The 26,564-nt window shown below is 35.0% G+C and overlaps 1 long non-coding RNA gene across 2 annotated transcripts in view; it reads right to left on the bottom strand.

The window, feature by feature from the left end:
• The window catches only part of LOC138153970 (uncharacterized), a 72,500-nt gene that overhangs the window by 36,661 nt on the left and 9,275 nt on the right, over positions 1-26,564 (bottom strand). The window contains exons 2-4 of one of the 2 annotated variants that reach the window (XR_011166516.1): positions 6,650-6,806; positions 3,702-3,851; positions 3,087-3,137 (exon numbers count right to left, since the gene is read on the bottom strand). This is a non-coding gene — a long non-coding RNA (uncharacterized lncRNA). The remainder of the gene's footprint in view (positions 1-3,086; positions 3,138-3,701; positions 3,852-6,649; positions 6,807-26,564) is intronic. The other variant, XR_011166517.1, reaches the window with a different exon arrangement.

The raw sequence follows: 26,564 nt of genomic DNA, 5'->3' as shown, positions 1-26,564 counted from the left end.
TGATTGGGTTCTAAGAAGTAGAAGTAATGAGTATAATGTATGCTTTAGGTGTTTAACAATGAAAAAAAAAAGATTGATAGAAAGCATGAATTTGAAAGGATATAAGGATCATGGGAATATTTTCTTAAGGATTTGGAAGACTCAAGACAAAATTCAAAATAAAAGAGAAGAGATTCTTACTGCCAAGCTCCTAGAGGACATGGAAGGAGTTGGGGTCAAGGGCACAAAGAGAAGGGGCTAATTATGGCAAGAAGAGCAATCTGCATCACCTCCTGAGACTGAGGAAAAAAGAGAATGAATGAATATGTAGAGAAGCTTTTTTTCTTTGACATTTTTTAGATAGGGGTATGAGGGAGTAGGAAATAAGGTTATTTGTTGAAAGAGTAGGAGCGCAACTGAGATAGGGGCTTAAAGAAATAGACGTTTAGGAATAGTTACTTTGCAGAGTGTTATAGGAGTACAATAATTATAGCATAGTGTATTGAAGTTTCATTTGAAGTTGCTCAATTAGCTCAGCAGTATAAATGGAAGAAGACTATGAAGATGTCTTAAGTTTCAGGATTAATAGTCCATGAACTTATTAAGAGTATTTATGAATAAAATTGGAAGCTGTCAATAAATAGATAAAATTCAGAAAATGCATGTCATGTAGACCAAAAATTATTCTCAGAATTGAGGATTAGTAGGCCAAAAATGGCAGAAAGATAGGAGGGCAAGAAATCTAAGGACAGAGCACAGTGTTATGCTGAACTAGTTAATAAGGATATGAAATCTGTGAAAAGATTGAGTTCCCTCAAATCTCCTCAAAAAGGAGATATGAAAAGTCAAGAGAGTATAATCAGAGAAAGGGATTTAAAAAATTTTAGAGGTGAAGTGGTTATGTAGAAGTCCTAGAAGTCTCTTCTTAGAGGAAGAGAGCAAGATAAAAGAAAGCTGTACATAGAAATTAAAGAAGTTGAATAACTAGAATGCCAGGGTGTTTGCAATTCCATGATCTTCAATATTGAGCTGCAATATGGAACAAGAGTGGAGAGCTACTTACCTGTGAATCCAGGTAACAATTGGGTGAATCCAGGCAAGAACTGGGAGTATGAAAGAGGAGCCATGAGGTTTAAAACTCTGTCTCGAGTTAAGATGAAAGGAGAATTTTCTTGGGTACTCAGTGATGACTTATGATATTGTAACTTGCTGTGACCGAGTGGTGGATGACCTTTGTACTTTCCACTACCTCTTAAGGGTGATTGACTCTCAAGGATGATTTGGAAGTCAGCCTGGAGTCAAGATGAACTTGACTGTATATTTATTAAGGTGATTGTGACTTACTGACTGATAAATTTTGTTTAAGACTATGTGGACACCTTAGTAATATGTTATTGTTATGTTCTTATGAATGTTGTTCTTTACTTTCTTGAATGTTTTGCTTTGGTTTATTGCTTAATAGAGAGATCACTATACTATGTGGTTAGATCCTTAAAGTTATTCACAGCAGCACTCCTCAGGGGAGCTGCTTGTGATTGGCTTTATACTCCCCTGTCCTGCACTAGAGATGACTACCATCAGAAACAAATATGGATACATATTTTATATGTATATATGTATATAACCATTTTATACATACTTCTTTTTATCAGTTCTTTCTGTGGATGTAGATAGTATTTTCCTTCATATGTCCTTTTAAGTTAATTAATTTGGGTATTTATGATAGTCAAAATTACTTAGTACTCAAAGCTGTTCTTAAAACAATATTGCTATTATTGTATATAATATTCTCTTAATTCTGCTCATTTTGCTCTTCATTATTTTGTACAAGTATATCCATGTTTTTCTAAGATCCTTAAGCTCATCATTTCCTATAGCATGATAGTATTCTATCACAATCACATACCACAACTTACTTAGCCATTCCTTAACTGATGGGTATTCCTTCCATTCTAGTTCTTTTCCTGCCACAAAGAGAACTGCTATAAATATTTCAGAACATATAAGTTATTTTCCTTTTCCCCAAAACATCTTGGGAAACAGACCTAAAAGTGGCATTGTTCAGTCAAAGTTAGAGTCAGTTTAATAACTCTTTGGATTGGATCAATTCACAGTTTCACCAACAGTGAATGTGTCTCTATTCTTCCACATCCATTCTAACATTTGTTGCTTTCCCCTTTAATCATTTTAGTCAATCTAATAGGGACAAAATAATATCTGAAGCTTATTTGAAATTTGCATTTCTCTAATCAATAATGATTTGGGGCATTTTATATGACTACAAATCATTTTTATTTCATCAGAAAATTGCCTATTCATATCCTTTGACCATTTGTCAATTTGGGAATGGCTCTTATTCTTATAGATTTGACAAAGTTGTTTATTTGAGATACAAGACCTTTATATGAGAATCTGTTTATAAAATTATTCCCCAATTTTCTGCTTTCCTTCTGATCTGATTGTGTCACAATATCATGTCGCTTAACTTCTGAACCTCAGTCTCTTTATCAGTAAAATGATGGAGAGTCAATTTGATGATAATTCTGATTTTCATTCCAAATCAAATTTTGATGGTATTCATGTGTGTGTGTGTGTGTGTGTGTGTGTGTTTTAATACCAGAAGCATTTTGGGGTCAAATCCCAATCCTAACTCTGAAATTTAGGAAAGTATATTGACCAAATATGATAATAGATTAACTACAACTCTATTAAACTTGTGGAAACTTTACTGCAAAGTAGAGCTGCATCCAGTCTATTGGCATGTTTGGTGTACATACACACACACATACATCCCTAACACCCTAAAAATACACACATATATATTTATGCACATATAAGATATGAAATATATCATGCATATGTCTATCACATGTATCACATGTTGGATGGTATATATGCATATGTGTATGTATACATATATAGAAATATATATGTATATATATATACAAAGTTCTATTAAAAGGAAAGATAAATTCAATGATGAAATTGTAGAAAGCCCAATTTGTACTTGAAAAGAAATGTATCAAAATGACTAGAGAACTGACTGTGAAATTAAGATTTGAGTTCAAGCCCTTTCTCTAATACATACTGAAAGAGAATTTTCTCACCAGTAGTTCTCTACACTGATGAAATCATAGTCTGCATCCCTCCCTTACAACCTGTAAAAACAAAAGAGAAAAGGCCAAATTTACTTCTTCCCAGTCTAAGTATTCCCACATCTCATGTTATTTAAATTCTTTTTGTGAAAGTTCCTTTCATCTTTAGGCTAATGAAAACACAAATTCTCATTCTGGTATATCAAAGGACTATAGACTACTATTCTATTTCTAGGAAGAAGTTAGCTGTCAATTGCTTTTTAGAAATATCCATTTAAATTAGATCTCATTAATGAGAATTTTGGAACAGGACAGATTTCCCCCCCCCCCCAGGCTAGTTGTCTCATTTCTAATAAAGGAAACAGTACCAGAGAGATTAATTGGCTTGTTTAAAGAAACACAGCAATTTAATGGTAGAGTCAAAATTAATCTTTTCATTTATCAATCCAATATATACTTAACTCCATCATTCTTTAATCTAAGGTCAAAGCTCCCAGAACAGAATCTAGGGAGAGGTATGGAGAGGCTTTCTTTCTTCTTTATTTTCATAAAAGATATTCCTGGAATATAAAGACAATTGCAATCAAAAAAGCTAATCTTCCACAAGTCAACTATATCTTTCTATACCTTTTTTATCCTCATAGTAGAGTTTCATCTTTGCAGGTAAACAGAGATTTTTGTTTTGTGTTCTTTCTGAGAGAAGGGAATCTTTCCTGTACTCCTGAATTCAGATCAAATAATTATATGCCTCATTTGTGACCCCGAGTTTCTTCTTTTCTAAAATTAAAAAGAAAAATATTCACAATTAACTGACATTTATAGTTACTTTCTAGTATACAGTCTGACAAAGCAGATAGAAAGCTGACCATAAAGTCCAAAAGACACAGAACATTGAGTATATGACCTGATTCTGACACTTATTAGCTGTTTCTCCATGGACAAGTCAGTTAAGCTCTCACTTCCCTAGGCAGCTTTCCAAGACTAAAAGTTAAACCACAGTTTTTGACCTGTGTTTTTCACACCAGGATTTTTCTAGACTAGGGAAAGTATAGCTGGGATTGACCTGTTGGGAGGTGGGGAGAGGGAAGGGATAAGATTGGCAAAGTCCTGTCTACATATTATGTCATGAGAGGTTAGATGCCTTGAAGGACTCAACTAGCTTGAAGATTCCATGATCCCAAGTGCCTGTTCCTCCTAATGTAAGGCTATAACTGGTCCATGCAAACTGCCAACTGGTTAAATGTGGTTGTCATTTCTGAGGAAGAGGGTTCACATTTTAATCGCAGGAGACTCTGATTCCTGGCATGGAGACCAAGGAAAATCAGAGAAAATTTCTACTGCCAATGCTGAAGAAAAAAAAAATGCCTTCTCTCTCCAGATAGTGATTATAGCCTGGTCAGGGAGAGGGCTCACCCTCTGTTTCCTGTTTCCTTTTCATGCTAAGCTTGCCCTTGATTTGAGCTAATGTTTCCCAGATGTCCTCACTACCTTGCCCTGTGAACCCCTCTTGTTTCAGTCCCTGCACCACTTTGTAGGCAAAGTGAAGCTTTTCATCTTGTGCCCTGTTCCCCTTCTGGTGTGTGGGAGAATGCCAAGATGACTGGTCCCTTCATCCCTCCACCCCTGCACTGGGTGTGTCTCTATACCCCATCGTATGTAGATTTAAATCTAATGACTTAAACCCCAGGTCCCAAAAAGAACGTTTTTATGGTACCCCAAGGTTCTCAAGGCCCTGAAGAGTCATATATAATAAATGATGAAAACATAATAAAAACAATATAAAAGAGTCCAGTCCACAGAGCACATGGTGGAGGTCCACCAGGGGCCAGAAGGAAGAAGGGAGCTGGCCATTTGGAGCAATAATTCTCAATGAGAAACATTCATGAAAGGAAATCATCTGGGTATTTAGTCATGGAGGGAAAAAAAAGCTGGAGGCTTACCATGGATATAAGCACCTGTCAGCCAAATGTGCGAAAGAGAATCAGAGAATATCAATCAACCCAGGCTCCTCAGCATGGAGAGTATAAATAGGAGAATGGTGATAGACTGTCCTATGCAATCGAGTAATTGCAGCAATGACCAGACCCCTCTCCCATACACAGAGGACTGTCCATGGGGCTTTTAGCCTTCTTTTCCATTTGTTTATTCTGTCAACAGTTATAAAGGGCCTGCTGGACACAGTTCTGTGCTAGGCAAGGATGCTATCACAAAGCATGGAGAAGTCTTCTCTTGTATAAAGGGGGAATAGCCCCGATGTTTTCCTGCTTCTGTACAAAGACTAAATGGTATGTTAATTCCCCTTTTCTTGTTTTGGCAGAGGCAACCACTTGAATGACTTAGAAAACCTATATCCTCCTGTGAGATATAATAGACAGAGACTTGGACTTGGGGTCAGAAAGACATAGTCCAAAGTCCTGTCTCTGATTGACTTGCTGTATAAGCCACTTAGCCTTTTAGTGCCCCCAGGGAAATCTCTAAGAATGTAGTTTAGGTAAGATGCATTAGTGAAAAGAATGTCCATATTAGGAGTTGTCCATTTCCATTAAAAAACACACACATGCAATAAAATTTTGCTAAGCTCCTTATTTGGACATCTTTATAATAGTTTATGATTACAGAATGATAGCATCAAGAATATTTGGAAACAGAAGGGACCTTAGAAGACATAATGTACAAGCTTGCCATTTTACAGATAAGGAAACTGAGGACCAAAGAGGTCAAGTGATTTGTCCAACTAGTTAGTAGAACTAAGATTGGAACCCAGGTCCTCTGACTCCAAGCCTGATCAGTTCATGATTATTAAACTTGAAATAGGGTAGCTAGTTGGCACAAAGGAAAGTGTGCCTGACTTGAAGTCAGGAAGACTCATCTTCATGAGTTCAAATATGACTTCAGACACTAACTAGCTGTGTGATCCTGGCCAAGTCACTTAACCCTGTTTGCCTCAGTTCCCTTATATGTAAAATGAGTTGGAAAGGAAAATGGTAAACCACTCCAGTAGCTTTTCCAAGAAAACCCTCAATGGCATCATGAAAAGTCAGACCCAATTGAAACAAATGAAAAGTTTGAAATACCCAAATCAGTCATTTTGGTCTAGCTTGAGGAATAGTTAAATATTTAGTGTTAACATATTATACTCAGTTATAATCAAAACAATAGACTGACATACTTTAGTTACAAATGCCTAACATAAGTCAAGTAATACTCATGCTGCTCTCTGTTCCAGTTGAAATGTATCTATAGTACAGGACTAAATTCTTAACACTATGTTTTAGGAAGGACATCAGCTAGCTGGACAATGGATAGAAGTGGATGACCGGGATGGTAAGGGGACCAGAGAACCTTCCAAATGAAGGCAGTGGAGAGATTCTTGTTTAATATTTAGCCTGGAGTAAGGCAAGACTCAGAGAAACCTAATGGCAGGTCCTTAAGGCTGAGATATGGAAAATGAGACTTGTTCTGCTTGACTGACAGTGCTCGAAGTAGGAACAGTGGGAAGATATAACAGTAAGATGGCTTGGGTTAGGGAAAAAACACAAGCTTTATATTAGCTGTCCAAAAGTGCAATGAGCTACCTCCAAGAATATTTTACTCCCTGCCTCAAGCAGAGGCTGAATGATGAGGTCCTGTGGATGTTGTAGAGAGGATTCTTGATCAGGTAGGTGCAGGACTTGGTGGCCTCTGAGCTCACTTTCTGATCTGAAATTCTGTGATTTTGTGAAATACCTTTACCTGAGAGGTAGAGAGACAACACTCATGAAAAGTTCTGGCAATACCATGGTACATAGCTAGTTGTTACCAGAAATGGAGAAATCTGCATAATTCACCCCAATACTATCCATTAACATGGAAATGTGTAAGTGTGTGTGTGTGTGTGTGTGTGTGTGTGTGTATAAATACAAGGGAGGGGTAATATGAAGAGGCCATGTGGAACCAAGACAGAAAAATAAATACTTGTTTCTGTGCTATATGCTGGCATGGCATGGGGAAGATGAAACAGCATATTAAAATATGAACAAACTAATTGTCACATCACCCCCAGTTACTAATGCCATCATAGAGGGAGGGTAGCATACCCTACGATCAACACAACCCATTGTTAAGGCTTAGGTTTCTATATCATTGGGTTTTAGTGATGCGCCTCACAATCCTGCTTGTTTCTTAGTCCTTTACATCTCTGTCATCACTCAGTTATCATCACACAGAAGTTACTTAATGCCCCTGACATATACTTAGTTTAGCCAGCATCAAATAGACTCCATAATTTTTTTTCTTTGTTGCTTTTTGGTAATATGCAGGATGTTCCGAAATTTTTAGTCCAAGTTTTAAGCTTTAAATTTTGTGACACTATACATATATATTTCATTTATCAATCTGTTAATTATCTATCTCCATTATCCATCTGTCTCTGTACATATGGACACACATATGTGGATTATATATATATATATATGCACATACATGTTTATGCATATAGGTTTTGTGCATATATATGGATGGCTGTTTCCAATATCCATGATCTATATATCTTCCTTTTGCCTCTGGTCTCATAGCCCACACTTCTTTAAAAGATAATTCTCTGTAGTACCACCATTACATAACAACTGGGTGTAAATCTGTGTTAATTCCAAGAACTATAACCAATCAGATTAGAATACCCAAGGGCATGCTTAAAAATCAGAGTCCAAGGTGGCCTATGAAATACGTGCACATCTTTGGCTGATATGGGGAATAGATATGGCAGACAACTCACTAAAGGACCTCATGCATTTGGTAACAGTTTGAGCAATAGGTTTTAAAACATATTAGGTCAATTTAAAGGCAGCTACTTTTTAATGTAAGGAATTCCAAAATGATTTTCAACAGCAAAACTATAATAAACTGTTGCTGTGAAGTGTGGGTGAGAAGTGAGTATAACTAAGTTTAGTATATATGTGCTTTGTGTGTATGTCACTCCTGATAAATGACTCCCAGTTGGTCTATAAAGATCTCTTATTTTGGAAAGGGCAAGCTGCCCTCTTGAGGTTTGACATTAGCATAAACCTTTGACTGAATTACATCATTTTCCACCATTGATTTTATACTGCTCCCTATACAGTTTCTCAATTGTTAAGAAACAACAGCCACAGTACAGTAAATACCCAGATGTAGCAGCAGCTGCAGTGTAAATTTTCATCTATGAGTAGTGAATCATCCTTTCAGGCCAACTTTGAAAGCACATTTAATATTAAATAATTGCAGATAAATCTCAGTTGATTTTTTTGTTGGGATTGTCATGATTTGGAAAATGAGATAAAAACAATAACCCTAATATAATAAAAGAAACATATGTTCTAATATTACCGTCTAAAAGCAACCTTAATAGCCAGCTAAATCTCTGGCTCCTGATAATAAATAACTATCCAAGGCAAGTTTAATGGAAGATGGAATAATGTATGATAGTGCTCATCAGAGAGAATGAAATTCTGAATGACTCCTTTTCAGTCATATTGCTATCTACAGATCAAACTGCCATGATCCAAAAATAGAATCTCTCTTTCTCTCTCTGTCTTTCTGTCTCTTTCTCTCCCCCTCTCTCTCCTTCCCTCCGTCTATCGGTCTGTCTCTCTGTCTCTCTCTGTCCTATCTCTCACCTTCTATGTCTTTCTCTCCATCTCTGGGTCTCTTTCATCATCAATGGAAATAGACATAAAATAGGCAAGGAGATACCATAATGCTCCTACAAATGTCATCTTAAATTCCATTCTTTTACAGTGTTAATTTACTCCACATCTGACCCAAGATGAAACCATGAATTAGACAAAGTTCGAGGTCTTTTTGCTCTTTTTTGCCCATCGTGTTCATGTTATCCTTGGACAATACAGGGTCCCAAACTGAACTCACCAGTCCCTGCCCAGTTTTTCCTTTCCCTTAGGGCTCAGGACCAGTTTCTCTTTTACATAGTAATAGATACTAAAGTACTCATCTACTCCAACTAATCTATTCTCCTTTATGTTTGAAATTTCTTCCAGGTAGCATCAATTTCAAGCACTGTGAAGCATGCTATATGTTTTATTTTCCCTCCCAGAAAATTAGAACTGGGAGGGGCTTTAGAAATCATCTGGTTTAAGTAACTTTGCCCATTCACCAAATTTATTAAAGAAATTATCCCAGAGAGATAAATTGATTGATGCCTTGCTTTTCTAATTCCCAGTCAGTGGGTCTTTTCATTGAGTCAGGTTGCATCAAATCCCATTCCATAATTCCAGGCACACCCAATCTTGGAGTAAATTTTTGTTGTGATTTGACCTGCTATGTAGACCCTGATTAGCACCTAATCATGGGCAGCTACGTAAAAGGATATTGATACTGTTTTGCTTTGTGTTATAGCTATTCAAATGAATTTATGTAAACTTCTTGCACTCCCTAAAAGATCGTATGTTTTTTGATAAAACCTATCTGTTCTGCCTTTCACTTTTTGTTTCTTTTTGGTCACAGTGAATGATTTTATTAGCATGGAGAAATTCTGAACCCCTCAATGTAGAATTCCGTCTCTTAACTCAGCTTAAGTAGTTTATAGTCTTTGAAAATTGCTTTGGCACTAAAAAATTAAATGGCTAGTCCAACATCGCAGTTAGTATGTATCAAAGGCAGGGCTTGAACTCAAGTCTTCCTGATTCCAAGTCAACTCTTCCTATCCCACTTGGGCTCTGCAACAAGTGAATTGGAGGAGGTCTCTACTTAGATAAGTAGATGGACCTATGATTTCAGCAGTATGAATATTCCTACCAGAACAGTTTCTTCACAGCTACTTGTAGGATACCAGCCTCACCCCTGTCTTTCTGTAAATCTATTGTGGCTCTATCTACCCAATTGGGTAGAAACCTGCCTTTCATTATTTTAATATTTGAGAATACCATCATTGCCCTTTATCTCTTTTTTTTTCTCTTTGGAGGGCAATTGGAGTTAAGTGACTTGCCCTAGGTCACATAGCTATTTTTTTGTGATAAGTGTCTGAGGCCAGATCCGAACCCAGGTCGTCCTGACTCCAGGGCCGGTGCTGTATTCACTGTGCCACCTAGCCACCTCCCTTTATCTTTCTTTGCTTGTGATAGAACACCCTCCATTTTGAGTCTCGATGTGTTTATATTTAATCTTTTTTTTTATGATATTTGTCCCTCGAGTACATGCCATTGTTTAATTCCATTCTATCTAGTACATGGAAAGCACTAGTATAGGCCCTGGGGAAACAATAATAAAAAATGACATTGTCCATGTCCCCAAGGTACTTATGTTATTTTGAGAGCTAGGCATACACTGATTATAGGTAATATTCAGGTAAGGAGTGATGAGGGAAAAGGAGAAATTTAGACAAAGATTTCTTTTAAAAATGTATTTAACATTTCAGTTTTCTCCAGTCACATGTAAAACAATTTTTAACTTGTTTTTAAAACTTTGTGTTCCAAATTCTCTCCCTCCCTCCCCTCTCTACGCCCATCCCTGCCATTAAGAAGGCAAGCAATTAGATATAGGTTATACATGTGTAGTTACACAAAACCTATCCATATTAGTTATGTTGTAAAAGAAAAGATAGCCCCCCCACCAAAAAAAAACAAACTTCAAAAAAATAAAGAAAAAAAAAATATGCATTAATCTGTAATCAAACACCATTAGTTCTTTGGGGAGGGATAAAATTTGTCATCATAAGTCCTTCAGAGTTGTCTTCGATCATTGTATTACTGAGAATAGCAAAGTCATTCACAGCTGATCTTACAATATTGCTGTTACTTTATACACAGTACATTTCACTGCCCATCACTTCATGTATTTCCAGGTTTTTCTAAGAACATCTGGATCATCACTTCTTAAAACACAATAGTATTCCATCATAATCACATATCATAATTTCTTCAGCCATTCCCCAATTGATAGGCATGCCCTTAAATTCCAATTCTTTGGCACCAGAAAATAGCTTCTATAATTATTTTTTTATATATAGGTCCTTTTCCTTTTTGTTTTGTTTTTTTCTCTTTTTTGTAATACAGACCTGGTAGATGTATTGCTAAGTCAAAGCATTTATGCATGGTTTTATAATTTTGGGGCATAGTTCTAAACTACTCTATAATGGTTGAATCAGTTCACAACTCCACCAACAATACATTTTCCTACATACCCTTCATTGTGTAGACAAAGAGTTCTAAGGATATCTGAGGTAACAAAAATTATTGGTACTTATACTCAGGCAACAATCATGTAACAAAAATTTATAAAATACTTCCTTTACCATGCATCTTTCTATTCTATTTTGGCATATTGTTAATATAAATTAAAAGCCATTAATTGATTAAATTGTCATTTTTCCAGAAATTAGTTCTTACTCTCCATCTGGAAAAAACAATAAGCCATGAAGAATATGAAGATAAAATTGGTGTCCCAGTCCTAAGGATTTTTTTCTATTTCTGCATTTAACTCACATAATAAATACATCCATTTATATAGTATTAAATATTATTTTGTATCCTGAAACTATTTAATTGGAATGTGTTATGAATTCATGACCAATTTAGCCTATATCCTTTGTTTAGCAGTGAATAATGTATATGCTAGTTCAGAGGAAAGCCCAATTCCACAATAGGCTATAATACTATACTATAAGGGAAATCATTGTTGTTAATCCCTGTTGGTTATCACTTTATCTCTTGAAACATGATCATTAATGTCTCATGTAATTTTTATCTCATTTTCATAACTAGATCAGTTATTATAGGTCCAAAATTATATATGCATTTCACTCTTTAATAATATTTCTACATAGTGTTTTAATGTGTCTAATACTTATATAATATACAATCTGTGAAGTTGAGGAGTTGAGGATAAAAGTTCTCAGAAACCTTCCTGCCAAAGAATCAGAGATATTTCTTAAGAAACCAGTTATAATGTCTTATAATTACAAGTATTCTCATGGCTAATCACAGTGCCTAGCACAGAGTAGGTGATTAATAAATGCTTGTGTTTGTGTTCATTGTAAAACATTTAAATGGATTCAGGATGGGTTGAAGGGAATTCTCCAAAAGAGTTCCTGTGCTTGCTCATGTGCTATTTAATATGTGTACAGTGTCTCTGATAAAAGAATAGAGGGTCACTCATCAAATTGGCATGAAGCAATAATACCCTAGATGATAGCTCCAAGATTCACAAAGATCTTGAAAGACTAGAGCATTGGTCTGAATCTCACTAAACAAAATTCAATAGTAATAATTGTCATACACTTTAGGTTCAAAAATCAATATCACAAAGATGGGATGGGGGAGGCAGTATTATATAGCAATTTGAAGGAACTACATCTACATATTTTATCAAGGAACACTAAAAGCCATTCTACTCTACCTACTATCAAATCACTTGTCCCATGAATGATGTCAGTTAATTAACTAGCATTAAATAAGTATTTGCCATGTTCTAGGCACTGTACTCAGTGCTGGGGATATGTGAGAGAAGCAACAATAATGACAATACCTGCCCTAAAGAAACTACATGGAGGAGAAGATGAAAAAGGGGCGGGGAGGAGCAGAAGTCAGAAGCGGAGGCCCATGCTGACAAGTCAGGTGAGTCAGAAACAGAGCAGGGAGAGGAGTGAAGGTTGGCCCTCCATTCTGATCCTTCTCAAAACAGAGCTTTGGGGAGGGAGTCATCGATGTGCAAAGGAGGCTTCAGAGGTGGAGTCATGTTCGAGTTTGAGAAGGCCATAGGGAATATGAAGTGACTTCCAGCCTGAAAAGGTAACTGAGGCATAGTGGTAAATTTGTCAGTTTTTGAGACATAAATGAAGAGATAGCTCACTTAAGTGCCTCCTTAAAATGGATGCTCCAGAAGGGACTCTCCAAAGGGAAAAGAGTACTTATAAGGAAAAGGGTATTTTAGGGTAAGAAAATCTTAGAACCCAAGGGCACTTTCTGGATTAGAAGGAAGCTGAGCCAAGATGGCAAAGTCTTGACAGTCAGAAGAAGAGATGTGAGAAGAATGAATAATGACCGACCTGGGCCCTAACATGTTTCTAAACCTCAACCCTGGATTGCTTCTGATGACTACATATGTTGCTCCTCTTCAAATGGAGAACAGACTTGGACACAATCATAAACTGCTTGATGTATCTCCTACAATTCTGTGCACGTCTTACTATGAGACATCTCCTGGTCTTCTTGCTAATTAAGTCTCCATCACATTCATAATAGTTGTAGGGAAAACAAACAAACAAACTTCTCTCCTCAAACTTTCCCATGCTATCCCTCCTCCTGCCCTATTATCTGAGGACTGTATGCCATATTTCGTAGGAAAAAAACCAACAAAACAAGACCATGAGGTTATTCCCACTCACTCTCCTTTTCTCCTCCTTTCTCATCTCTTATACTTCTGATGTCATTCCCCATTACCTCATCCTTTACTGCATTCTCTGTTGACTGACATGAGCTCCCTCCTTATCTCTGCCTCTTGAAATCCCTAATTTCCTTTAAGGCTTAGTTAAATGCCATCTATGACACATAGTCTTTCCTGGTCCAACCCTCCCTCCCTCCACCAGTTACTTTTGCTTTCCCCTCTAATGTTTCCTCCACTCTACTTATTCGATGTGTATCTTTTCTGTGTACATGCATATACACATACATATACATATGTGTACCTCCATATATGTGTGTATACATAAGGGTAGTTTTATGTGTGTATTAATGTAAATAATTATAAATATATAATTACAAATATGAAATTATAAATAAATGTTAATAACAAGCTTCTAAAGGAAAGGGACTATTTTTGCTTTATTTATATACATATTTCCAAATCTTGCAACAGTGCTTAAAACAGAAAACACTTAGTAAATGGTTATTGATTGGTTGGTTGAGTGGGTGGATAGGATAGCAACCTCAGAATGAGTCAGTAGTGTAATATGTCATCAAATATAGCTTATGTGATCTTTGGTTGAAATTTTTTTTCAACAATTACCAAAAGAGAATTTACTTAGTATAGCAGGAAAATGAGGATGGGAATTGAGGGCACCTCAAACTGATAAAGCTGGATGGAATTTCCTTGTCTGTGGGGCCCATTGTTTTTAACCAGGCAAGCATCTGAGCACTTTTGTGCTTCTTTTGTACTTATGAGATGACAAACTGATGTCAACGGTCTGAGCCATTACTTCCCTGAGTGAACCAAATTTTGAGGAATGATTTCATACCTTCATTAAATTTTAATTTTATTCACATTTTCAAAATATTTTATATCACAAAATTTCCCCCATAATTATTTCTTTTCTGGCTCCCATATATATATAATAGAGAGCCATCTCATGTAACACCTACACACATATATGCATACATACATGCATGCATACACATGTATGTGTATTGTATAGATATATTTAATGAAACAAGAAAGAATAAGAGAAAAGATGGAAAAACTTATAAGTGGATTTAAAAAACCTAAAAAATATATGCAATGTGTCATGCCTCTAAAAAGTTTCTTCATGTATTTTGTATTTCAGGTCACCCTTTTCTTTACAATTTTTCAAAATTTGCTTCTGATTTTTTTTCAATAATTCTTTTTATTTCCCCTACTTTCACTGTTATAGAAATTGTGTCCATTTTTTCTTGGCTTTGCTTATGTCAGTCTGCATCAGAACATGTAATTATTTCCATGTCTTTTCCTCACATTTGTCATTTCTCGTGGCACAGAAATTGCCATTATATGCACATCACACAATTTGTTCAGATATTCCCCAAACAATGATCATTTAGTTGTTTTCCAATCCTTCACTATCCCCCCAAAAATGTTACCTTAAACATTTTGGGAAACATGAAATCCTTCTTCTCATTGACTTCGCTGATATATATGCCAAATAACAGATTCTCTTGGTCAAACAGCATGGATATCTCAGTAATTTATGTGCATAATTCCAAACTGCTTTCCAAAATGGTTTTACTGAATGAGAGAGTTCTACTATACTTGTTTATCTTCCTACAATTCCTCCAACACTGACTATTTCTATCTTTTTTTTTTATCTCAATCAGTTTGGTTGGTTTGAGGAGAAAACTCATGGTTGTCTTGATTTTAATTTATCTCTTTTTAGTGATTTGGTTGACTCTTTTATATAGTGGTTAATAAGTGTAATTCTTCTGAGAAATATACATATATATATATATATATATATACACACACACACATATACATGCATGCATGTATAAATGTGTTTGTATAACAAATGCCATTTTCCAATAGAAGTGATCAAAGGACATCAACAAACATTTATATATACATATATACACACATAAATATATACACACACATGTATGCACATGAATGTGCTACATATATTCATGTATACAAATGCATACATATATATTAGTTGTCTATATATTTTAGTTAGTACACTCTTATTTGAGTAATTCAATACAAAGTGTCTCCCACTCCCCCCCCACCCTGCCATTCAACTGCTTCCCTTATTATTTTGTACTGGCTAATTTGGCTTATTTATAAAAATTTACAGCTTCAAAAAATATGTAATCAAATTAACTTTTTATTTTTTAGAATCACCTCTTTTTCTTTCTTTTGGTTAGAAATGCATCTACCAATATTTGTGAATGGTATATTATGTCTTTCTCTTCTATTATTTCTGGTATTATATTTAAAAGTAAGATCACATATCCATTTTGAATTTATTGTAAAATATGGTACAAAAAGTAAATCTAGGTTTGATTTTTTTTGCCATTCTGCTTTCCTGTTCTGTTGGCCTTTCTTTTTTTAATTAAAAGATTCTTTATTTCTTAAGTAAATAAAGTTCTCTGTTTGATAAAGCACTGAGTTATCACCCTCAATTTCTAATTCTAGAAATGCCAACATAGAGACAGGGAGATTTGAGATCAAATCTAGCCTCAGATATATACTACGTATATGATTTTGGGCAAATTTGCCTCAGGTTCATCTATAAAATGGGCATAATAATATAAGCTATCTTGAAACAATAATTTTAAAGTGCCTAGAACAGTTTTTTATCAGATTTTATATAAAATTTACTATATAAATTTTAGCTATCAGAAACAGCATCTTTTTCATCTATTTCTCTATTTTTAACCCATTCAATGGTTTTGATTACTGCTTCTTTATAATATGGTTTGATAGTGCTATTCCTTCATGTTTATCTTTTTTATTATTCCTATTAATATTCTAGATCTTTTTTTTTTTTTTGCTTTTTGGAGGTGGGAAGCCAGGGCAATTGGGGTTAAGTGACTTGCCCAAGATCACACAGCTAGTAAGTGTTAAGTGTCTGAGGCTACATTTGAACTCAGGTCCTCCTGACCCCAGGGCCAGTACTCTATTCACTGGGCCACCTAGCCACCCCTATTCTAGATCTTTTGTTTCTTCAAACGAATTATCATTCTATTGAGTTTTCTAAAGTAACCCTTGGATAATTTAATTGGCATAGAACTAAATCTCTCAAGTAACTTTGGTAATATTGTCATTTTTATCAAATTGGCATGGTCCAGGCCTAAGCACTGAATATTCCTCCAACTATTTAGGGTATTTTTGTTCCTTTGTTTGTTGTTTGTTTTTATGCAGCACTTTGTAATTGAAATAAAAAAGTATTTTATGAGCTTTGGTAGATATATCCTCAAATATCTTATGCATTTTTTGTTGTTATTTTAATGACTTTTCCATTTCTATTACTGTTTCTGGAATTTTGTGATTATCATACAACAGTTCTATTGATTTTTGAGGACTTAATTTTGTAGCCTTCAATGTTTCTGAATTGTTTTTATCTCAATCATTATCTTTGCTGGTTTTTTAATTAAAGTGCCATATCATTATACCTAGAGATCATTTTCTCTTCTTTTGGCCTATATTTATACCCTTAATTGTTTTCTCTTGTTTTATTATATTGGTATTTCCATAGCAGAATGATCTTTCTTGAGATATATGTTCCCCCACAATGGAGGTTTTCAAAACTAGACTGGTTGACAAATATTCAGATAGTATTTGCACAAGGACATTGTTTGAAGTCCCTTCTAACTGTGGAATTTTATGTTTTTTCTGATTACATATATATTTTGAAATGTCATTGATAAAATTATGTTTTTTGTTCAAATATAGTATCAAGTTAACCCTGTATAATCCTGAGTTATTTTAGCACTTCTATTTACTATAAAATGAGGATGTTATAGCAAATTACCTCCATGGTCCTTTCCAGTAGTGAAAATAAGTGGTCTTAGTCTCTGAAAGCTGAGTTATAGTCACATCTAAGAACACTAGTAGGTTAAGGGTATTGTGTTGCATATATTATTTTTATGTATATGCATGTATGTATGCATCCATGAATGTGTTGTAAAGCATAGGTATTTGTGTATATGGACACATACTAATTTTTCTTTTCTGTTTCAGTTTAGGTGCTTTATCTATTCTCAAGTTTATTTGTTTACTTTAGAAGATTTTCAATTTGTTTGTTCTTTCTGTTTTATTTTTTCCTTTATATAATTATCTCATTACAGATAAATGTTCTAGTTGTCCAATCTTTCTTGTTGACTTATTTCAAAAGCAAATAATCAGAAATAATTTCTCATTTCAAGGTCACAATATCTGAGTTTATATTCTGACACTAGTATAAAAGTCACAGTTTTTCACTAAATTCAGTCTATAACAGTATATTTATAACATTTTATGATTATGAATCATTTTATTAATTCAGCTGTGACTTTATAAAGGAGGGTATCTATATTCCTACATATATCATCTTCTTCTCAAATATCATTGTTTCCTCTTTCTCTAAATAATTACATTGTTCTATTTTTAGGCTATAGGACTACTTTCTAAGCTATGTATGAGTAAAGCCAAGAGGAGGCTAGAGGAGGTTGGTATCAGCAACTGTTGTGCTGATTCTATTATTTCACTCCATATGTAGTAACTGAGGAGGCTGGGAGTGATACTGATTTTAAGTAGCGAAAGAATATAGGGAAACTTCCCTTAGATCAAAATTATCTTTCATGTAAGTTTACAATTAGGAAATTCCTTCAAACTGGCTAAGTCCTTTAAAAAATATATAAGTATCTCAGAGAGACCTAAGCCTAATTAAAAACTTATTGTTAGTTTCTTTAAACAGAAGATCAAATCAACATTTAGAATCACTCACAATCAAGGGACAGGAAATTTTTTTGAAGAAAGAGGAGGCATTTTGTAATGGAGGACAGTGTGAGGAAACATCCTGGAGAAGAGAGAAAGGAAGCAAAAGATGGCCTCAGAAAGAAAAAACAGAAGGATGTAAAACACACATTATTACTGCTTCAGAAAAAAAAAATGGAGAGGGAAAAATGGGAACCAATTTCAATTCCTGAGTTAAGATTATTAGAATAAGTTCAAGAGATTGACAACCTATATGTCCCTTCCAATTTAGTCCAATCAAACATTCATACCCCTTTCATTCTTTCCTTGATTTCAATGCCTCCATCCTTAACTTCCTAGTCATTTTTTATCCATTTCTACTTTGAGGAAGAAGAGGGAAGGAGAAAGAAGGAAGAAAAACAAGAAACCGTTTCTGCATGTTTCACCCTCTTATTCTTCCCTTGTTATTATCAGAAAACGGCCCTTCATAATTTATATCTCCATCGATACAAACACAAACACAGTTGAATAAACTAAATCTAGATTAAACATTTGTCTTTAAATTGTATGATCTCAAGGCTCTTCATTATATACTGGGCTCTTCTATTTTGTATATTGTGGACCTATTCTGTTCCACTGATTGTCTTTCTATTTCTCAACAAGTACTGAATTCTTTTGATGATTATTATTACTTTGTAGTACATTTTGGGATCTGATACTGGTAGGACCCCTTCTATCTTGCGTTTCTTCCCTATTATTTCCCTTGAGATAGTTGACCTTTTTTTTCCCTTTCAGATAAATTTTGTTTATTTGTAATGTAGTTATTATTATTATTATTATTATTGCCTTTATTTTGCTTAAGAGTTTGAGTGGTATATCACTCAAATTAATTAATTAAGGTTTTTTATTATATTTTTATATTGTATATTTTTTGTATATTGTATATTGATATTGTATAATTTTTATATTATATAAATATTTATATAATAAAAATTAACTTTTATTATATTGGCATGGCCTACCTTGGAACAATTAATATTTCTATATTCAAATCTGTGTTTGTTTGTATAAAGGATTTTAATAGTTATATTCAAAATATTCCTTTTTTCTCTTGGCAAGTTTTTCCCAAGCATTTTATAGTTATTTTAAATGCAATTTCCCTTTCTTTTTCTTCCTGTTAGGTTATATTGCTGATGATTTCAGCAGGTTCATTTTTTATCCTGAAACATTGCTTAAGTTGTTAATCATTTCATTTTTTACTTGATTGTCTAGAGTTTTCTAAGTAAACCATTGGATCACCTGATAACAATGATTTTTTTATCCTCTTTGCCTATATTTATTTTCTCCTCTTTCTTTTTTCATGTTTTATCACTACATTTATTATTCTTAGAACTATATCTAATAGTAACCAGTAGATTCTTTCTGTTCTCACTTTGTCCTCTGCTTTTAAGAGATCTTACCTCTTTTCTTTCATGATTTCTTCAAATGATGCAGAGCCATTTATTGGGTCATGACTTTCCAGTTGTACCTGTTTCTCCTCCCTGTGTAAGGATAGGCCTCTTTGTGCCAGATCTGGGACCTCTTCTTGCACTGTTAGACCATGGTTTAGTTTTTGTTTTGGAAGGCTTAGGATACTCCTGACTATGCCATCCACTCTATTATCTCACCTCTCCACTTCCATATGTTAACTGAAGTTGGAAAATGACTCATTTTGATTTTTTTTCTTGGATTTCGTGGTCAAAATTTGATTTGGCACATTTTCTAGATCTTTGTGGAGTAGCATTTGGGAAGAGGTCAGCTGTATTTCTTTCTGCTATTCTGCCATCTTGGTTGGTCCTAATTAGTTCATGACGCCCCCCCCCCCCTTTATTGAGAGGTAAATCTTGGTATCTTTTGAGTTTGCATTTTGTAGTGCTTTGTTTTCCTTTGAATTTTTTTCAAGTGATTTATGAAGAGATAACTCCTGCTATTTTGCCCAAGGCATAGAGAGTGGCAAGGGGTTAAAAGGATAAAACGCACTATGAAAGTTCATCAGATAATGTTTCATTATATTTAGGGAATGATTTTTCTCCAAAAAATCATGTATTTTTTTTTTCAAGGAATGAATTACATGCAGACAACACATAACTATTTGGTAATAAAAATCAACCTCTGAAAACATATTTCATTGAATGTAATGGACTAAAATTAGAAAGGCAGGTCATGGATATCAGCATGACATTCTTGAGATCTTTGAATTTCCCTGTTTGTGTAATATTGACATAACCTTAAAATAAATTTCATTTGCACCATTAATTATAACTCAGTTTTATTATATTCACCAAAGGAAAATTGGTTCTATTGGTAGCATTATAGTAATTCATAATCAAAGTTATGTTTGGATCTGTGAATTTCATCAGTAGAGGGAACTCTAGGTGTGGAAAAGGAACCTAATTATCCCTTATTTCACCTATACTTCTTAGGTAGTTCCTTTGTAACTCCTATAAGCAATCCATGGTTTTAGAAAGTTGTCTTTAACTCTCTGAGATTTAAAGGTTTGACCAGAGTCCCACAGATGAATGTGTCAGAGATGAATTTGAACGCTGACTTTCCAAACTGTTTACTATACCTCACTGCCCCTCAGTTAGTAAATAGCTAAATGAATCCAAACATGCAAAACTAGGTGATTTTTATGGGTTGTTTGTGATAATGGTTATACTGGTCCAGAGAGTAATTGAAAATGAGAGAATGAAATGAATGAGCACATAGTATTAAGCCTTTACTATATGTGCAGTGTTGGGGACACAAATAGAAAAGTCAAGCTATTAACAATCTTTGTTATCAACATTCTAACAAAGCTCACATTCTAACAAGGGAAAGCTACTTATGTAACAGAGTTCAGCTACATTTCACAGAGAAGTGTTTTATAGTCTTTAGGGTGGAGTACCAAAACTCAGGACAATGAATTTTTAAAATATTATTCGCACTAAAACGTCATATCTTTTTCTCATGGTGAACTGTCTGACAGATTCAAGAACTTAGGTGATAAGTGTTTTCTTTTCTGGGTTGTCAGGAACTATGGCTACTTAGGAGACTGGTGTTATAATGTTTGCAGAGGTAGTTACTAGCTCCTATCTTCAGTTGGGTTGATTCCTTAGATGATAATTTTTGATGCTAGACTAGAAGTAGGACTAGTGGTCTGAAGGAAGGGTCTTCCATTTCAGAGCTGCGGGGCTCTGTCTGGGACGATCTTCATTGTGAAATGTAGAAGGAGATGGTGGTCCAGGTGGCACCAGTGATTTGGCTCTCTTCTCACAGATTGCCTCCTTTTGCTTTGTCAGTGTGACTTGTTTCTTAAGCTAGGCTAGTTTATCTGCTTTGCAGTTGGATATTGGTTGGCAATCAGTGGGGATGGCCTCCAGTGGCTTCCAGATTATAGGTATGGGACTGACTTAGCAAAAGAATATTAATCCATCAGTCCTCTTGCTAAGGCACCACAAATATAGTTCCAGGAAAAAAAATTCATGAAATTCTTTTGACCCAGAAATAATTTAACTTCAATTTTTCAAGCTTTTTTTTGTGTAAATGGAAAATACCATTTTCTCATGATTACAAACATGTATATTCAAACAGAAAGCAAATTTTCATTTTTAAGCTAATTGAATTCAACAAGTATTTTTTCAGTGCCTAGCCATGCTTTACAAACAAAATATCAGTTAATATTTGTTTATTATACGAGAAAACTACAAAAACATGTGGGAAAAATATAACAAAACATAGCAACTATAAATAACAATAAAACACAAAACAAAGGCATTATAGGTACTGACATATTCTAAAATACAAATCTGTGAAATGTATCATAAAATCTTTTCTTTGAAAATGTGTCCACTAACATTAAAAAAATTTCCCTTGTAAACAGAGAATTGATTAAGTGGTAATTGCTATTAGCATAGTGTCACACACACACAAACACAAACATGCACACATATTTCCTAATTTTAACAACAAACCAATGTTTAACTCAGGTGGAATATGTTGTAATATATACTTGGTGTGACATTAGTAGCATTACTCTATCAATGTCAGTTGGAAGCAATATTAAGGAGTATAGAGTAATTAGCAACAGATTGCAAAGTAATCCATAGTCTCCCACAGAGATACACAGTTTTGCAAATTGTTCTTTCATAATCCAGTGAGAGATGTCCCCTGGTAATCTTGGCTTCCATGAAAGGTTCTTTCTGTAGGAAGCAATTTCTAATGTAACAGTCATACCTTAAACTACCTCTCTTCCAAAGCTGAAGCAAATGAAGTGTTAGTTGCTTACTTATTGGAACCTTAGAGAAGAATTCTTTCTAATTCTGTAATCTTGGAAATTAAGGAAAGTCTGGACAAGTCTTTTTGCCTTTCCAACAATGAAAGATTTGTCCTTAGATACTGTTTTAGTGGTTATGGGATACTTAGGTTGTAGAATTATCATAATTCAAACCACAATTTCCTTTCTCTCTTAGTTCCCACTCCAAGTTATGCCACTTTGTATCTTTTACCACATTACTCACTACTTCTTGATGTTTATGCTTTTCATTTATTTTTGGACAATTAAAATACCTCTCTCTATGGACACTGACATCATTTAGTAGAGTGATACACCCATTTAGCACTATAAATTTTTTTTCAAAAAAAAAATCAAAAACAAACCAATGACCCCATCACAAGATGGGATTGCATACTTTTCTGTCTCAATTCATATGTATCTGGGTCTTTCTACTAAGTCAGTTCCCAAACTTCATATTTTAGGAGTCATATCATCAACATCACAGTGGTTTCAATGGATCATCCACTATGTCAGATTACACCTATATAGTCATGATGATGGTAATAACAATAACATGTTTATAGCACTTTCAGGTCTTTTTTTTTTCTGAAATGCCTGTAATATGGTATCTAATTTGATTCTCAATATAACTTTTCAAAATATGTGCTATTATTAGTCCCTTTTCAAAAAGGGGGGAAAGTAAGACTAGGAGGTGTTAAGTTCCATTCTCAGGATCATACAGTTACTAAGTATCCGAGGTAATATTCAAACGTAGATCTTTCTGATGCTAAGTCTAGCAGTACTTGCCCTATGCCACCTATATGCACATCATCATGAATCAATGCACACATGCAGATTGTTTATATTCTAGTGTTTTTGTTCATTGTTCTTAAGACAGAGATAATATTCACATGGCCCTTCAAAGCTTCCATTAAGGCTGTGAATTGAGAGCTGAAAGGCACATTGGAAATCATGATGTCTAATTTCATTTTACAGACTAAGACATTGAGGCTGAGAGGTTAAAAGAGCTTCCTCAAGGTTACATAAGTAGTAGTAGAAATATAATCAGTATTCTAATCCAGGTTCACTTACTCCAAAGAAAGCCTTGTTTCCATTCTATCACTCAGTGTTAAGTAAATGTGCACATGAATAAATTACTTGAGATTTTTAGGCTTCAAGATCCCTCTTTGTTCTGTAGATGTCAGATTGCATGACCAATGACCAGTGACCAATCCTTGAGACACAAAATAAAACTGAACCAAAAGACAATTAAATTCTACTTACATACCAATTTCATTGATGACTGTGGCCTCACTTGCAAAGACCATTTTGGATTTCATGTCATGAAAACTTAATAAGACACTTATATTCACTAGTTGTTTCTTTATTTCCCACCTGATGTGAGTCTTCTCTTTTGATGGCCTATTTTATACATAAAGTCTTTCTTGGTTAATATGAACCTTTTCTAAATGGTTCAGTTTGGGACCACATATTGACATTTTCCTTTTCATCATTTTGTGGATATCTGAAGTCTTTTACAATTTAGTTTCCAGAATTAAAAAAGATCTTACATTACTTTTGCCATTCTTTCCCAATTGATGACAGTCTTACAAAAGGGGCTTTTTTGCTTCTTAATCCTGTGATGTCATCATGTTTCTGAACTTACATGAGAGTCTGGTAAAGGGTTCATATTGAACTCATTCTATTCATGCCAGTAACTTATGAACTATCCTTTTCAACTCTACTACAGATAGACATTAAAAGGTGATCTTTGTGTTATAAAACATGGCTCTCATAGTTTCATGCATGACACATTAATTTGATTAATGAGTATGTACTTCATCTCTAAAATCTGGGTTGTTGATCTTTGCTGTTTAGTGATTATAAGGAACTAAATCAAATTTAGAATGAAGCCTTGTGCTTTGATATTTGTAAGAGGAAAATAGTTGGCAAAGTCTAAGATATGGTTAAGAAAGAAAATCTAAGATGTATAAGATACAATAGTCATTCCCATTTCTGTTAACACTTGACAAATTATGAAGTGCTATCCTCACCACAATCTTGTGTGGGAGGCAAAATGAATACCATTTTAAGACATGCTGAGGCTCAGAAGAGTTACAGTCCCTTTCTCAAGGGTGCATAGCTAGAGATTATCAGGGTTGGCCCTTGAAGATATCATCTGATGACATATTTAAGTACACTGGACTGTCTCTTCCCTAGACCCCTCACCCCTCCAAAGGTTACCTTCATTGTTTATATTATAATTTTATATTGAAGTGACAGGAAGGGAATTATATAATATTTTCTTCCTAATGAAAAAAAACCTTTCCAATGGCCTTAGAGTTGACAGTGGAGAGGAAAGAGAAAGACAACAACAACACAAACAAGAAGAGTAGAAGCAACAGACTTGATTAAAGCTTCGTCCCCTAATTAGATTAGATTCATGTCTTTAAGTAGCTCCCTATGACTTCCTCTGGGCTTCTCTTCTGTAAAAATATGCAACTGAATTTGATTATTTCTAAAATCCTAACTAATTCAATTATCCTATGGCTAAGTTATGCAAAAGCCACAAGCATTGACCATAAGCATATCATACATAATACACTTAGTTTTGTATAGACATTTCTTAGATACTAAGCATTCTACTGAGAAGCAACACGAAAAGTATTATATTTGTATGTTGTTCAAAAAGACCTAGGATTGACTCTCACTTTTGATACTTGCTAAATGTGTGATCATTGGCAAACCACTTAACTCTCTGAACTTTAGTTTCTTTCTTTCTTTCTTTCTTTTGGAGGAGGGAAGTCAGGGCAATGGGGGTTAAGTAACTTGCCCAAGGTCACACAGCTAGTTAAGTGTCAAGTGTCTGCTGCCAGATTTGAGCTCAGGTCCTCCTGACTTTAGGGCTGGTGCTCTATTCACTGTGCCACCTAACTGTGCCCACTTTAGTTCCTTTATCAAAAAAATAATAACACATGCATGTAAAGCCAAGATGAGCAGTTTTCCAGAAGACTGCTGCTATGAATAACTTTCAAGGTTCTGATTGCACAGTATAGTAAACCCTCTATTTATTCAGTAACAAACTAGAGCAAAACATTCAAAGAAAACCAAAGTATATTCCTTCACAATGCTCACAGCTTATCGCTAAAATGGCCACGTATTTTTCACCAAAGTGGTCACGTAGTTTTAAAAAAAGTAAAATCGTTTAGTAATTCAATCATTCAATCATCCTTAAGGAGGCTTGCTTCCTTATGGGACACAAAGTACAAAAGCCAAAGTCCTCCACCCGTGGGATGCAATTAAGTTACAACTTCAAAAGTCACTACTCGGTACCCTATTAAGGGGTAGTGGAAAGTACAAAAGCCATCCACTCCTACATCACAAGTAAATTGCAATTTCATCAGTTACTAGTCAGTACCCTATTTCATCAGTAACTACTCAGACAATTTATTCAGTCACTACTCAGTACCCACGAAGAGGTCTTTTCATCTTGACTTGGGACAGGCTTTCAGCTTCCATGGCTTCTCTTCCATGGTCCCAGCTCCTGCCAGAATCTAACCAACTGCCACCTTTGTTCAAAGGCAGACAGCTCCCAGTTCCTTGGCCAGCTCTCCATGCAGTTCCTGTTCCGTATTGAAGCTCACAATATCCAGTCCACCTCAAGTCCCTCACAGTTTCTGTTCCTGGGAAGACAAAGCTTATAAAAGTCACAAAGTACCGACACCATAGTCATGCTACTTCTGGTAGCTCTGGTTGGCCCTTGGAAGTCTTTGGCAGCTCCAGCTGCTTCTTGGAAGCTCTCAGCAGAAGTTCCCAGAAAAAGGTCTCAGCAGAAGCTCCACTTTCAAAATCACTTTCTCCCATTCTCAAAATCAAAATCACTTTCTCCAACCTGGGCCTCTCTTCAGTCTCCATGCTGCTTCCTCCAAGAAGCTCTTTCTCAGTTCTCATTTCTTTTCTCAGTCTTCTCAATTCTCAGTTCAGTCGTCAGTCCAGCAGTGGCGGCCCAGTCTCCAGATGCCTGCTGAGAGAAATTCTCTCTCTCTCTCTCTCTCTCTCTCTCTCTCTCTCTCTCTCTCTCT

The sequence above is a fragment of the Petaurus breviceps genome, unplaced genomic scaffold, assembly GCF_028583685.1.
Source record: "Petaurus breviceps papuanus isolate PSGF00001 unplaced genomic scaffold, PetGlider_PUasm1.0 151, whole genome shotgun sequence".
Classification (NCBI taxonomy): Eukaryota; Metazoa; Chordata; class Mammalia; order Diprotodontia; family Petauridae; genus Petaurus; species Petaurus breviceps.
This window is presented reverse-complemented; position numbering and strand designations above follow the sequence as displayed.